This window comes from Mustela nivalis (genome assembly GCF_964662115.1).
Source record: "Mustela nivalis genome assembly, chromosome: 17".
Classification (NCBI taxonomy): Eukaryota; Metazoa; Chordata; class Mammalia; order Carnivora; family Mustelidae; genus Mustela; species Mustela nivalis.
The window spans coordinates 870,239-883,141 of record NC_139036.1 but is presented as its reverse complement, the minus strand read 5'-3'; the positions used below and the strand labels follow the sequence as shown (position 1 = coordinate 883,141).

The window sequence follows — 12,903 nt, the reverse complement described above, 5'->3', positions numbered from 1 at the left end:
AGAAGAGTTGTAAATGATTTTGTTTTTGCATATGCTAAAAACCTACAAAAACATGTTCGATTTGAAGAAGACCTATTCTCAGAGTAGACAACCTTAAAATGTCAGGGGAGAGGAAGCATATTTCCAAATTCAACTTATTAATGCCACTTTGGTCATATGTAAGTGGTTTCTAACTTACGAATGACTTGTATTTTAACAGTTTGTAATCTTGTAAATATCTCCCCCACCCCACGTAATCTACGTGTGTTTAGGTTCCTGGGCTGATCTACAAAAACTGTGTAATCCCTAATGGAACTGAAGGATAATATAAATAAAATGTAATACTTAATAAATGTTACATTTGAATGTTCTCTCAGAAAAATCTCTGTTGTGGGAATGGGACTCCCCACCTCTAAGCCATTGAGAATAGGAACTTCACCTGGGTGAACAGTGGAGGGGCAGTTGTGGCATCACTTCTAACAGGAAACTGTGCTGCCCTGTCCCCCCCCCCCCCCCCCCCGTCTGTGTCTGGTGCCCTGACTTACGGCCTCTGTCCATTCTGATGCCCTGTCGTAAACTTGTCATAAACGACACCATCCTTCCTTGTCTGTCTCCTCTAGCTTGAGTGGCCTCGTGCATCCCTCCCCTAAGACAGTGCCTGCATCCTAGAGAGAATATAAGGAGAACATAATTTAAGGGAAGACACAGTACATGGTTAGAACCAAGAAAAATGCGGAGTAATGGAAATATCAGTGCTGAGAAGCCTAGGGGAGGGGCAGGCAGGAAAGAGTTCATGAAACAGGTAAAAATCTTGAGTTGTGCCTTGAGGTAGCCAATACTTTCCATGGTTTATGTCTCATTTGAATTTTACAAAATCTTGTTAAAGGTACTTTTCCTTGGAATGGAAGGGATTTTCGTGGTCCGCTGCTGGATTCCACACCAGCCGCTGTGGGGCTCTCCCACTGCCTCCTTGGTGTGCCTCTTCCTCCTGGGGCCTCATAGTGGTGTTGTTTCCCAAGCCTAGCCTTCCTTTGGCCTCCCATTCTTCTCTCCCTGGAGGCAGATTTGCTCTACTCACACAGGCTCCCGTCGCACCTCACCCCCTGCCATCACCATATCCCCTCCCTTTTCCATGGGCCTGTTTTTATGGCCACTTTGGTCCTGCTCAGCCACAGGCCTGACCTGCCTTTCTGGTCCCAACTCTGAAGCTGTTCTGTGAGATTCTCAGACCTCTGAGGGATACAACTATATCTGTCTTCATTGCATCCCTGTGGGCTGCCACAATACTGACGTCCAGGAGGTGTTTCATAATGTTGATGGAGTGAATTAATTCACCTTCCTGTGGAATTTTTGTGATCTGCCTACTTCATTCTAGTTGTTTCTGTTAACCTTTGTTTTGGCCCTAATTCCTAATTATCTCTTTATTCATTAGCTTCTGGACATGTTTCTCTACCTCTGTGCTCTGCCTTTTTCTGGTCTTCTGTTCTTCATTCTTGATTCCTGGTATTTCCATACCCACATTTCATCATCATGCATCAGTGCTTTGACATTCTCTCGTTCTCCAAAATATGCAGAATCTAAAGACCTCATCTCAGTGAAGTTGGCCCTCCATTCCTATTTTTGCTTCTCTCCAGAAGGAAGCCTGCAGTGCACATGGCTGTGTGCCTGTCTGCCCCTGCCCCTGAGTATGTCTGCACTTACATCTGTTCCCCATCCCCTCCCCACCTCGGCAGCTGTGTACACATGGCTTTCAGAGTCCGATTCGAGCCCTGTCACATTTCCAGACTCTCCTGTACTTTGCTTCATATTATCTGTTCTCCATTCTAAGCCCCCTCATCCCCATAACTTTCACTGTGTATGTGTCATTCTTCTTCTGGCCGTGCGACCCTGCCTTCGTGTCATTATGCCCCCAGATCATGAGTCCTCTCAACAGTAACTATGTCTGGTATCTCATGTTTTTTTTTTTGTTTGTTTGTTTGTTTGTTTGTTTTGTCAATATCTGCATAGTACTGGTGCACAGGTATTAAGTTCTGTGGAATTGAATGAGATGTAGGAACTTGATAATGTGACAAAACAATGTCTGTAATACGTTTTATTTTTTATTCTTTTAAAGAGTCTCAGGTCATCAGTCACTAAAGGAATTCGGGCAGTAGATGAACTAATGTGTAAACAACAGGACATAAGGAAGAAAAAGGTACCCTCCAGTAGATTTCTTATGCTGCATGCCAGTTGAAGCCCTCTCCTCTTTTCTCCACGAACTTGTCAGCACTATTCAGCTTTTTTTCAAAGCTCTCACGCATGTGCATTTTATGCATTACGTCACGTTATCTACCTGAAATAATAAGACAGAATTTCAGAGGTACCCACACAATCTCAAGATCACCCACTTTTTCCAGAACAAGAAACCGTGATAACTGTTGTCGGTGCAGTGCTTGAGAGTTAACGACTGTATAAATTGTCAGTGGCCCTGTAAAGAAAATAGGCCTATATTAGAGACTAGGGGAGAAGTGGACTTTCCAAAGCAAACTCAGGATTCTGCCGTAGGTTTGTTGTTATTTTCTGATCCTGTGTTCTTTATGTTCTGGTGTTCACTTTAATTTTTTCGATTCCCAGTAGTTAGCATGTGATGTTGGCTTAGTTTCAGGTGTGTGAGACAGGCAACAGCTCTGTACATCTGAGGGCTCACCCCGGGAGTGTGCCCCTTAGTGCCATCTCCAGTTTCAAGTGTCCCCGATGTCATTCATGATCATAACAATGTAGGGGCACTGCGGGCATTGGGAGTCTGGGCTTCTGACTCTCGCCTGCTACTCTGTACTATGTTTTCTATGTGTATTATTAGCATATTTGTTAAAATCTCAGTGGGGAGAAAGCCTGTTTGAGGGACCTTCTGTTTAATTCGCCTCTGGATCTCCTCACAGCTTTTGTCCAAAGAATGCTTGTCATGCGCTTCCAGACAAAACAGTAATCTTTATGAGAGCAGGGTGTATTTCTTGCTTTATTTTCTTGTGTCCCCCTCCTCCCCCACCCCCCGTCGGAATGAATGTCGAGCTCCCAGGGGTGTTCAGTAACTATTTATTGAATGGATGACTTTGTATTTTTTTGTTCCTTAAGGATGAGAGTTTTCATAATGTCCCTCAACCTCTTTGATAATATTTGTAGTGTAAAAGTTCTTTAATGATTTGGTGCTTGGGCATATAGGTATATGCACATGTAAACTGAGAGGGTCAGTACGATCGGAAGCCAAAGCTAAAACATGAATAAAGGGCCATAAGAAAACAAATGGAGGGGCGCCTGGTGGCTCAGTTGGTTAAACGTCCGACTCTTGATTTTGGCTCAGGTTATGATCTCAGGGTCATGAGATTGAGCCCCGCATTGAGCTCTGTGCTCAGCAGGATGTCTGCTCGAGATTCTCTCTCTCCCTCTGCCCCTCCCCTGCACGCGCACATGCAGTCTCTCTCTCTCTCAAATAAACAAATCTTTTTAAAAAAATAGGAAAGAAATGCCCATAGAAAAATTCAGGATGGGGAAAAGAAGAAATAAGAGTATAGAATATGAGAAAGCAAAGTCTAGGGTTTTTTTTTTTTTCCTCTATAAACTTGCAATAGAATATGGAAGTATGCTTATTCTAGAACTAAGATTTGCATTCTTGAAAATTCTGTGTTTCATAGAAATATTCAAAATATAGCATGCCCTATATATTTGAAGTTAACTTTTGGTCTTATATTTTCCTGCATTTAGCATGGGAAATAAAGATGATTAAGAGTAAAGATGGTGACGTTTTTTGTTTGCTTAATTTTTATTTTTATAGATGTGTGTGTTGAGGCTTATACAAGTTATTTGATCAGTGGAAAAGATTGAAAAAATCTTAAATTCACAAAGTTCTAAAGAAACCTCTGCACTAAAAGCAAGCAGGTAAGCATTTTTTTTTAACTAAGTAGCACATAAATTAATACTTCACATCCAGTCTAATTAGGTGGGGACAGCTTAGTTAGAATTCATTTCTAAACAAGAAGAAAATCCAGGTTTGTGGCTAGAATGTAGCTCCAGGAGAGTGGAGAGCATGAAATGGTGAAATCTATAACATGTTCCTATAAACCCTTTGGTTATAGACCACAGTTCCAACACTTCATTATGCTTGCAGTGTAAAAGTATATTTGGAATCACCTTCCCTGAGGACTAGCAAAGTCCTGTTGATCTTTAAGGCATACCTACCATTCATCTTGGTTTTTCTCCATCTCATTTTTTTTCCTAGACATGCCCAGAGTATTACCATTGATGTATTTTGCACCAGCATTATATTATTATGAAATAGTATAGGACACATCCAGTTGAAATTTACAAACAGGAAAGAAAAAGCTTATGAAATAGGAAAAAGATGATGGCTCTCTTTGTTATACTGTGATTGTCTTGTTCCCTTCCTGGTGTGAATTTTCAATCAGCCAGGGTAGATGAGTGACTCAGAAAATGAGTAGTTAGGTCCTGTCAGCACTGTGAGACGCACAGTGGTGCAGTGGGAGTAGCCGAGGCCGGTCCTACACATACCAGCTGGGCTGCCTGCGTCAAGGTCGCCTGGTGCCCTGCGTGCTCTGTTGTGTGAGGCTAACAGTCCCTCCCCCTGCAGGGGGAGTTAGGTTTCTAAATTGTAGGAATTAAGGTTTTAGATTTGGAAGGAACTTGAGAGACCATATGCTCCACATGTCTCATGATGGAGATTAAGAACGGACCCATCCCAAAGGAAGCGATTCTCTGGTCCTAGGTCTCTGACCCTTTCACAGCAAGGCATTCAACTAAGTGGTCAGCCTCCACTGTGCTTGTGTCTCTAGCCCGTTGCACTCGTGCTTCTGCCCAGGTTCGTCCACACTTAGCAGACAGTCTGCACGCGGCCCTTCTGCAGCCCGTGTGTCTCCAGCGGCTCTGCTTTGCTGCGGCCCTTGGCAGCACCTGCAGCCCCTCCAGCCATGTCCACATTCAGCCCCTGGGGAGCTGGCCCTCCAGTGTTCTTCTCGTCTTTGCTGTTGCTGCTGTGTTCCTCGGATGGAAACACCTCAGTGAGCTCTTTGTCTACAATCCTGTCCCTTTGCAGCACTGTCCTTGATAAACAGCCATTGTGCGCTTTCTTGCTCAGAATTACCTTGGAGGACTTTTTTCTCCAGAAGAGCAGCTCTGAGCTCTGGAGTCAGGAAAGCCAGAGCAGTGTCAGCGCATGGTAAATCCATCTTGCTCTGCTAGGCCCAGAAATGCCGAGATAAGGATAAATAGGAAATGCGCATGGGATCAGTCAGTAGAGGTTGGGATTAGGCTTCTGCATTGGTCATGCCCAGCGCCTGCCTTCCCTCCACACCAGTTCTGATGCTCTGGGATGGGGCACACCGTGGCAGGTCTCCAGACATTTTTGGGTTTCCTTACAGTGTGTTTCCTTACTACCTGACTGCCCATCCTCAGATGTGGGATGCCTCATAGAGCCCAGCAGGGGCTTTGGGGCCTTTGTTGTGTTTTTTTTTTCTTTCACTGTTCGGATTCCTTTTGAATGGGGTTGACGCTTTCTAATGTGGGGGGCAAGAGGGAAGTGTATCCAGTCCACTTGATGGCAGATGCACTGTGAGTGATTTCTCACCAGCTCCCAGAGCACCGAGCTTGCTCTTTCTGCCGTTGAGTAAATGTAAACTTGGAGTCCTCTGCTCTGAGCAATTTCCCAGGTTGCTGCTAGGCGGTCAGTTTTAGCTGATTGAGGAGACAGCAGTAGTTGGTACTGGGGAGGAACTTGGGAGGGAGAATGAGGTAGGCGGAGAAGAAGAGGGGGCTTCGCGTATGAACGGTAGGACAGGGCAAGAGAGAGGAGGGGGTTAGGGAATGGGAGAATAAGGGCACGAATGGGAGAGCCCGAGAAACGTGGTGGAAACATGCAGCTGTACCCACACTGACCTAAAATAGCTCCATCCCCTTGCCTGGGCCCTGTGGCCCGGGCCAGGCTGCGTCGGTGGCTTCTATGACCTCCCCGCTCCTCACCCCTCGCACCAGGGGCCTGCTGCACAGAGAGTTTTTCCTGAAAATTGATGGCGTGCATTTGCAGGTGCCTGAGCGCTGTAAGGCATGGGGGGGCGGTGGGGGTGGCAGGTTTTAACTTTGGGAATTACACTTCTCTAATTGTCTCTACTAGCCCTCTCTGGACTAGAGAGATTTTGGAGAGAATTGCCACAGAATTTAACCAGTTACACTTTCATGCTGTTCAGAGCAAAGGCATGCCTCTTCTGGACAAAGTAAGACCAGCAAGTGTTGGTTTCGATTTTCAATTTGCTGTTTGCGAATTTCCTGGATGATTTTGCTTTGACCTAGCATTGCCCCCTGATAATTGCTACTCTACAGGATTTTGAAGCTAGCTTTGAATTTTTTTTTTTTTTTCAGTATCTCCTGCTTGGGACCCTGCTTCCATTATGTCACACTAGATAGATTTTGTGTAAAGACACAAGCGTAGTCTCCAAACTATGCAATTAAAATTAATTCTGGGGGCGCCTGGGTGGCTCAGTGGATTAAGTCTCTGCCTTCGGCTCAGGTCATGGTCTCAGGATCCTGGGATCGAGCCCCACATAGGGCTCTCTGCTCAGCAGGAGCCTGTTTCCCCTTCTCTCTCTCTGCCTGCTTCTCTGCCTACTTGTGATTTCTGTCTGTCAAATAAATAAATAAAATCTTTAAAAAAAAATAAAAAAAATAAAATTAATTCTGAATTTCATGTAACTTGACACATCATATGATGTAGTCAGAGTTCATTTATCCAAAGCCCTTGACTGGGTTTAAATGCACGTTTGTCAGATTTACTCCGTAGCTTAAGAGGCAAATAACTTTTTGTCGTTCCGTAATTGTCTAAACTTCACTTTGATGAAGCCGACTTACTTTCAAAGAAATCATAGGGAGGGGACGCCTCAGTGGCTCAGTCAGTTAAGCCACTGCCTCTGGCTTAGGTCATGATCCCAGGGTCCTGTGATCGAGTCCCACCTTGGGCTCCTTGCTTGGCAGGAAGCCTGCTTCTCTTTCTGCCTGTGCCTACTTATGTGCTTGTGCTCTCTCTCTCGACAAATAAATAAATAAAAACCTTTAAAAAAGAAAGAAAGAGAGCAATCATGGGGAGAAGAGATTCATTGTTATTCTCTAGGAAATGTTGGGATTTTAATCTTACATATATTCTGATAGAATTAGAGGCTCGCTTTATATATATAACACATATGTATATAAATTATACACATATATTTGAGCTTTTAGAAACTGTTGGACCTTCTTTCCTGGTCTCTCTGTTCTTGCAGCGTATAGCCCACATTACGGCCATGCTGCAGCAGTCCCTGGGAGGCCTGCTGCTAGAAGGGCTTCAGACTTCCAATGTGGACATCATATGGCACTGCCTCCAGACTTATGCTACAATTGACAAGACACGGGATGCAGAGGCGTCAGTCGGTCAAGTACTGGTGAAACCGTACATGGATGAGGTTTGTGCCCCCATGCACCTCATTCCACAAACACAGAGCATCTAATCTGGCTTCGTTTCTTGACTGGGTGCGAGAGAGCTCAGGGCTCTTCCTTGAAGATGCTCTTAGTTCCTGCTCTTCTGGTTGTAAGAAAAGGTTGGTCCCGCTTGGAGCCCATCAGCATGGCAGGAATCAGGCATGCGCTCTTGTCTCTTCCAGTGATGCCATAACTCAGGGATCATCTTAATTTAGTAGGGGTGAGGGACTTGCCTAGGAAGAAGGTACGGATCAGAACATTTTCAGGTCAATTTCCATTTCCATAAGTTATACGTTAATGAAGTTGCCGAAAAGCGTGACCCCACCAAGGCGCCCGTGCCCACTGGAGGAGCTGGAAGACAGCTCTGTGCGCAGGGAAAGTCTGTGAGGGGAGGCGTCTTCGCAGAATTGATGTGGCTTAAGTCTTGAAGACCATGGGGGAGTTTGCCGGGCTAGGAAGGTGAGAGGGAGGGAATATTCAAAGATAAAGGGCTTTGAAGGGTGATTTAGCGGAGTCGTACCTTAAGTCCGGAACTTGGTTACCCAGTGTTCTTGACCTATAAGGATACAGTAAAATACAGGGAGTCAGTGTATCCTGCCTCTGAGCAGCCGGAGTATGGGCTGCACCATGTGAGGCCGCCAGCAATCAGCAGCTTCCAACTTAGAGAGCGTCGGATTCATCTAGTTCAGGCTGACAGAAGTCATGAAGCCAGTCTCAGCGTTTGAGGGCTTTCTTCCAGTCACCTGCCAGTGCGAGTGTTCTTTCTGTCTGGTAAGTATAAAGCTACCCACCATGACTTCAGGATGAAAGGCTTCCAGTTTTAAAACGAGACAGTATCCCAGTGATAGAAGTAAATTGAAGGATTAATTTCAGTAATCTTCTCAGCTTCATTAAGACTACTAAAAGTAAATGATCTGTCAGTTCTTTGTATGTATCCTATTATACTTCATAGCTCTCTCTGTGGGGGTGAAAAAGATCACATTATTCTTTGTCACTAAATGAAAATATTTTAGTTATTTAATTTATGCCCTTTTCATTGAATTGAATCTAATATGCTAAATTAGGGAAGTACTTTACGTTTCCGTGTCATTAAATGAACTGTGGCCACGTTTGTATTTTAAGTTTGTATGCTTGTCATTCACCTCCTGCAACTCAGCCTCACCAAAAAAAATTAAATACTAAAGCAAAATAAGATGTGTTTTCTTCCATCACTTTCCATCACAGCCCTTTCCCTGTTCTGGAGACGGTAGAGGATAAGGCCAGGGTGAAGATGGTACAGAGCTGTTGTCTTCAGATACAGTATTTTGCTTTTAAGCTCAGAAGGGAAGCAGATGAGTGTGTGTGATGTTTTAGCTTCAGGCCAGTCTCTGTCCCTCAGCCTCTGTGTCCCCCAGGGTTGGAGCAGTATTCCCAAATTCCGGGACCTAGATTTTCATGCTGTTGTTACTTACCTCCTGTTTAGAAAGCATACTGAGTGGGGAGGGGGAAGAACGAAGTGCATTTTTAAGGTTTACACGATTCTTTTCTCTGTAGTGTATAGTTCATACTTCTCTTTTAGGTGCTTTAAAAACAAACAAAAACACAAACAAACAAACAAACAAATAAATGAATAAAAATAAAACGCTCTTCCTTCTGCTAGGTGATTGTGGAGCAGATCGTTGAGTCTCATCCGGAAGCCCTGAAGATCATGTATGCTAATAAGCTCCTGGAGTTCCTTCCTCACCACTGCCGCCTTCTTCGAGAGGTCACAGGAGGAGCCATCTCAAGGTGACGTAAACTGCTGTGTATGCACCTGAGCTCAGTTTAGTGACCACCTGTCACCTCCTCATGTGCCGCTGATCCCTGGCTGTCCTGTCAGACCCGGGAACGTGGGAACATGTGCTCTTCCCTATTTGTTACCAGTGCTGTGAGGCAGGTGTCGCTTGCCTGGGTTTACAGGGAAGGGAATGAAGAGTGGGGACGAATCTTAACGGTGACATTTCTGTGACTCCAGAGCCTCTGCTTTTCTCTTGTCTATACTTTCTCCTTAACCAGGTTCAAAATCGGAATTGGTTTCCTTCCATTATTGTGATGTCATCATCGGTCTAGAAATACCAATTCATTTTAATTCAACACGTTTTATACTGATGGCAATTAAAGTCATGTTCGGTTTTCCCTCCGTCTCTTATTTCATTTCCATGGCTTTCCAGGTCTGCTTCATGAATATCCCATTACCTTCCACCATCTCCGTCATCCCAGTCCAGACCTTTGTCGCCTTTTGTTCGAGGGTAGCAGGCTCTCCCCACCTGGTCTCCCAGCTCCACCTGTCCCTCTTCATTGCAGCCCTCAGCTGTCCCACCTGCCCAGAGCTCTGCAGCCTTCCTGAGTCGCTCGTGGCTTCTCATCGCCCACAGCGGAGCATCCAGTCTTCCTGCACAACCTGTGACCCTTGGTGCTTGAGTCCTAGTGGTTCTCTGCTGTAGAACTTTTTACTGTGGAACTTTACCCCATACCACTATGGTTCCTGGCCAGACAGGAGCGCTTGACCTTACCTACCTGGTACAGAAGATCCCTGACTTCACCTTGGTTCAGTTTATGGTTTTTTGACTTTTTATAATAGTGCAAAAGTGATATGCATTTAGTTCGGATCTTTTCCCAGGCTGGCGATCTACAGTAGGGTCCTCTTTTGTAATGCTTGGCAGGGGCAGCGAGCACAGCCCCCAGGCAAACCACGTGATCACGAGGGTCAGCAACCAACACACTTGAACTGTCCTGTTCTGGCTTTCAGTGCACTGTTTAGTAAGTTACATGAGATACCAGACATTTTATTGTGAAATGGGCTTTGTGTTAGAGGATTTTGCCCAATTGTGCAATACTGTAAGTTTCTCAACACATTTAAGTTAGGCGGGGCTAAGCTCTGATGTTCAGTCGCTTAGGTGTTTTCCATGCATTTTCAACTAAAGAGATTTCCAGCTGAACAATGGGTTTATTAGAAGCCGAGGCCGTCATAAGCCGAGGAACATCTGTCTATACTGTGCGCCTCTGTGTTTTCCTTCATTGCTTCCTGTCTCATATCCCTTTGTCTTTCTGTTGATCTGTCACTCCACATGAAGCTCCAGTCAAATACAACTTCTTTTTTTTTAGGTTATTTATTTAATTACTTATTAGAGAAAGCATAAGCAGAGGGGGAGGCAAAGAGTGAAGCAGGCTCCTCACTGAGCAGGGAGCCCGATGTGGGACTCGATCCCAGGACCCTGAGATCATGAACTGAGCCACCCAAGCGCCCCCAGGCTATGGTTATTTCAAGAAAAAGTCCTATTTGTGAATTCTTCATCTAGTGAAGATGAATTAAAATCAGAAAGTCAACTCTGCCACCTTTAAAAACCCAGGAACAGAAAAAAATTCCACGACCAGGTATAACCCTATCCACAATAAATCACTTTCAATCCAGTCCTGAAAACTAATACAGAGTAGGAAGAAAGCATTACAGAAAAATTTTTTTTTCATTAATCAAGCTGGAAAATAACGGTCCTTACACGAATGCCCTTTAGGAAGACAGTTCTTATAGTTTTATGTTGATGGAAACTAACATTACATTCGAAATGCATGTTAAAACCATGACTGTAGACTAACTACCACTTTCAGTTATCAGAAGATGAAAAATGGTCAAGAGTCACCCAAACTGAATCCTGGTTCCTCCTGGAAAATGTGTTCCTAACTGAACTACTGTGCTCTTTCTGTATCTTACACAGCAGACACTGCGATGCACAAACACATCCAGAAGGCCTTTGAGGGCTGACAGCCTGCTGGAACAATGAGGAATTCACCTGGGTTTCTGCCTTTCTGCCGGGCCCAGAAAGTTCTGGGTAACCCAGGTGACGTGTCATGAGAATACAAGTGTGCCTTACACCGTACGTATCATCTCCTCAGGGTAGACACCAAAATCCATGTTTGTATATGAAAATCCGAGATGCGTACAGAAATCAAGAGTGATTCTGTCATCTTGAAAGAAAAACACACTGTTGCACTGCCACATGCCTCGTTTCTCCTCGAGTGACTGCAGGAAGTAGGGATTGCAGTCTGAAGTCTCAGAAAGAAAAATTAGAGTAAGGGCAACACCTGAAGTTTACTCCTGAAAATACTTGGAGAAGACTGTGACCAATAAACCAGAGCTAAGTTCATGAGACTATGTCAATGAGCTTATACATCCCATGTCCTGGTCAAACCCTCATGTCTGGGAGATGGAGGGACATCTTCATCTTCCAGAGCTACTATTAGGGAAAAAGGTGGAGACAATACTGACTGAGTCCCTACTTCAGCAGGAGAGCCAAAAACACCTTGCCCCTCCATAATCCCAAATGAAAATAAACATCTCGGGGCACCTGGGTGGGTTAAGCTTCTGCCTTTGGCTGGGATGGAGCCCCACGTCGGGCTCTTTGCTCAGTGGGGAGCCCACTTCCCTCCTTCTCTCTCTGCCTGCCTCTCTGCCTACTTGTGATCTCTGTCTGTCAAATAAATAAAATAAATAAAATCTTTAAAAAAGAAGAGAAAAGAAACATCTCATTTTACTAGTGTGCAGGAGAAATTATTATATTATTATTAGATGATATTATTATTATTATTACTATTGTACTATATTGTTAACCATTTGAATTTGGACACCTAAAATTTTTAATAAAATATGAAGGCCTTTTTTTTTTTAAGATTTTATTTATTTGAAAGACAGAGATCACAAGTAGGCAGAGAGGCAGGCAGAGAGAGGAGAAAGCATGCTACCCACTGAGCAGAAAATCCGATGCGGGGCTTGATCCCAGGACCCTGGGATCATGACCTGGGATGAAGGCAAGAGGCTTTAGCCCACTGAGCCACACAGGCGCCCCATGAAGGCTTTTTTTTTTTTTAAAGATTTTACCTATTAATTCGACAGAGATATCACAAGTAGGCAGAGAGGCAGGCAGAGAGAGAGGAGGAAGCAGGCTCCCCGCTGAGCAGAGAGCCTGACGTGGGACTCGATCCCAGGACCCTGGGATCATGACCTGGGCTGAAGGCAAGAGGCTTTAGACCACTGAGCCACCCAGGCATCCCATGAAGGCTTTTTTTAAAGAACAAAAACTTCAGACTATATCTTTATCCTATCAGTTCCCACTACAACTGGCTTCTGTCTTGGCCAACATTTAGCCATTCAGATAAAGTCCGTATTTAGTGCTTCGTGTGTATGCATGTGTAAAATAAGAGGACAGTCATAAATCTTTAAGATTGTGTATAATAACCGTGAAATAAGGATTCTTGATACACAAGGTCTCGTCTGGGGAAAACAGCTGGAGAACAGTATGCAGTTTTCAAATGACGGAGGGGAAATACGCATTCGGTTATGAGAAAGGGAAGGAGAACAAGACCAAATATTAATAAAAGGGAAAAAAACTTTTTCTGCCATCTTTCTGTGCCGCAGTAACA

The 12,903-nt window shown here is 44.4% G+C and overlaps 2 long non-coding RNA genes across 3 annotated transcripts in view; one reads left to right on the top strand and one right to left on the bottom strand.

The window, feature by feature from the left end:
- The window catches only part of LOC309851909, a 34,714-nt gene extending 26,799 nt beyond the window's left edge, over window positions 1–7,915 (top strand). The window contains exon 3 of one of the 2 annotated variants that reach the window (XR_014304991.1): window positions 7,275–7,915. This is a non-coding gene — a long non-coding RNA (uncharacterized lncRNA). Of the gene's footprint in view, window positions 1–599; window positions 1,053–7,274 lie in introns of those variants that run through there. The other variant, XR_014304992.1, reaches the window with a different exon arrangement.
- The window catches only part of LOC309851908, a 224,746-nt gene continuing 213,908 nt past the window's right edge, over window positions 2,066–12,903 (bottom strand). The window contains exon 3 of the long non-coding RNA XR_014304990.1: window positions 2,066–2,311. This is a non-coding gene — a long non-coding RNA (uncharacterized lncRNA). The remainder of the gene's footprint in view (window positions 2,312–12,903) is intronic.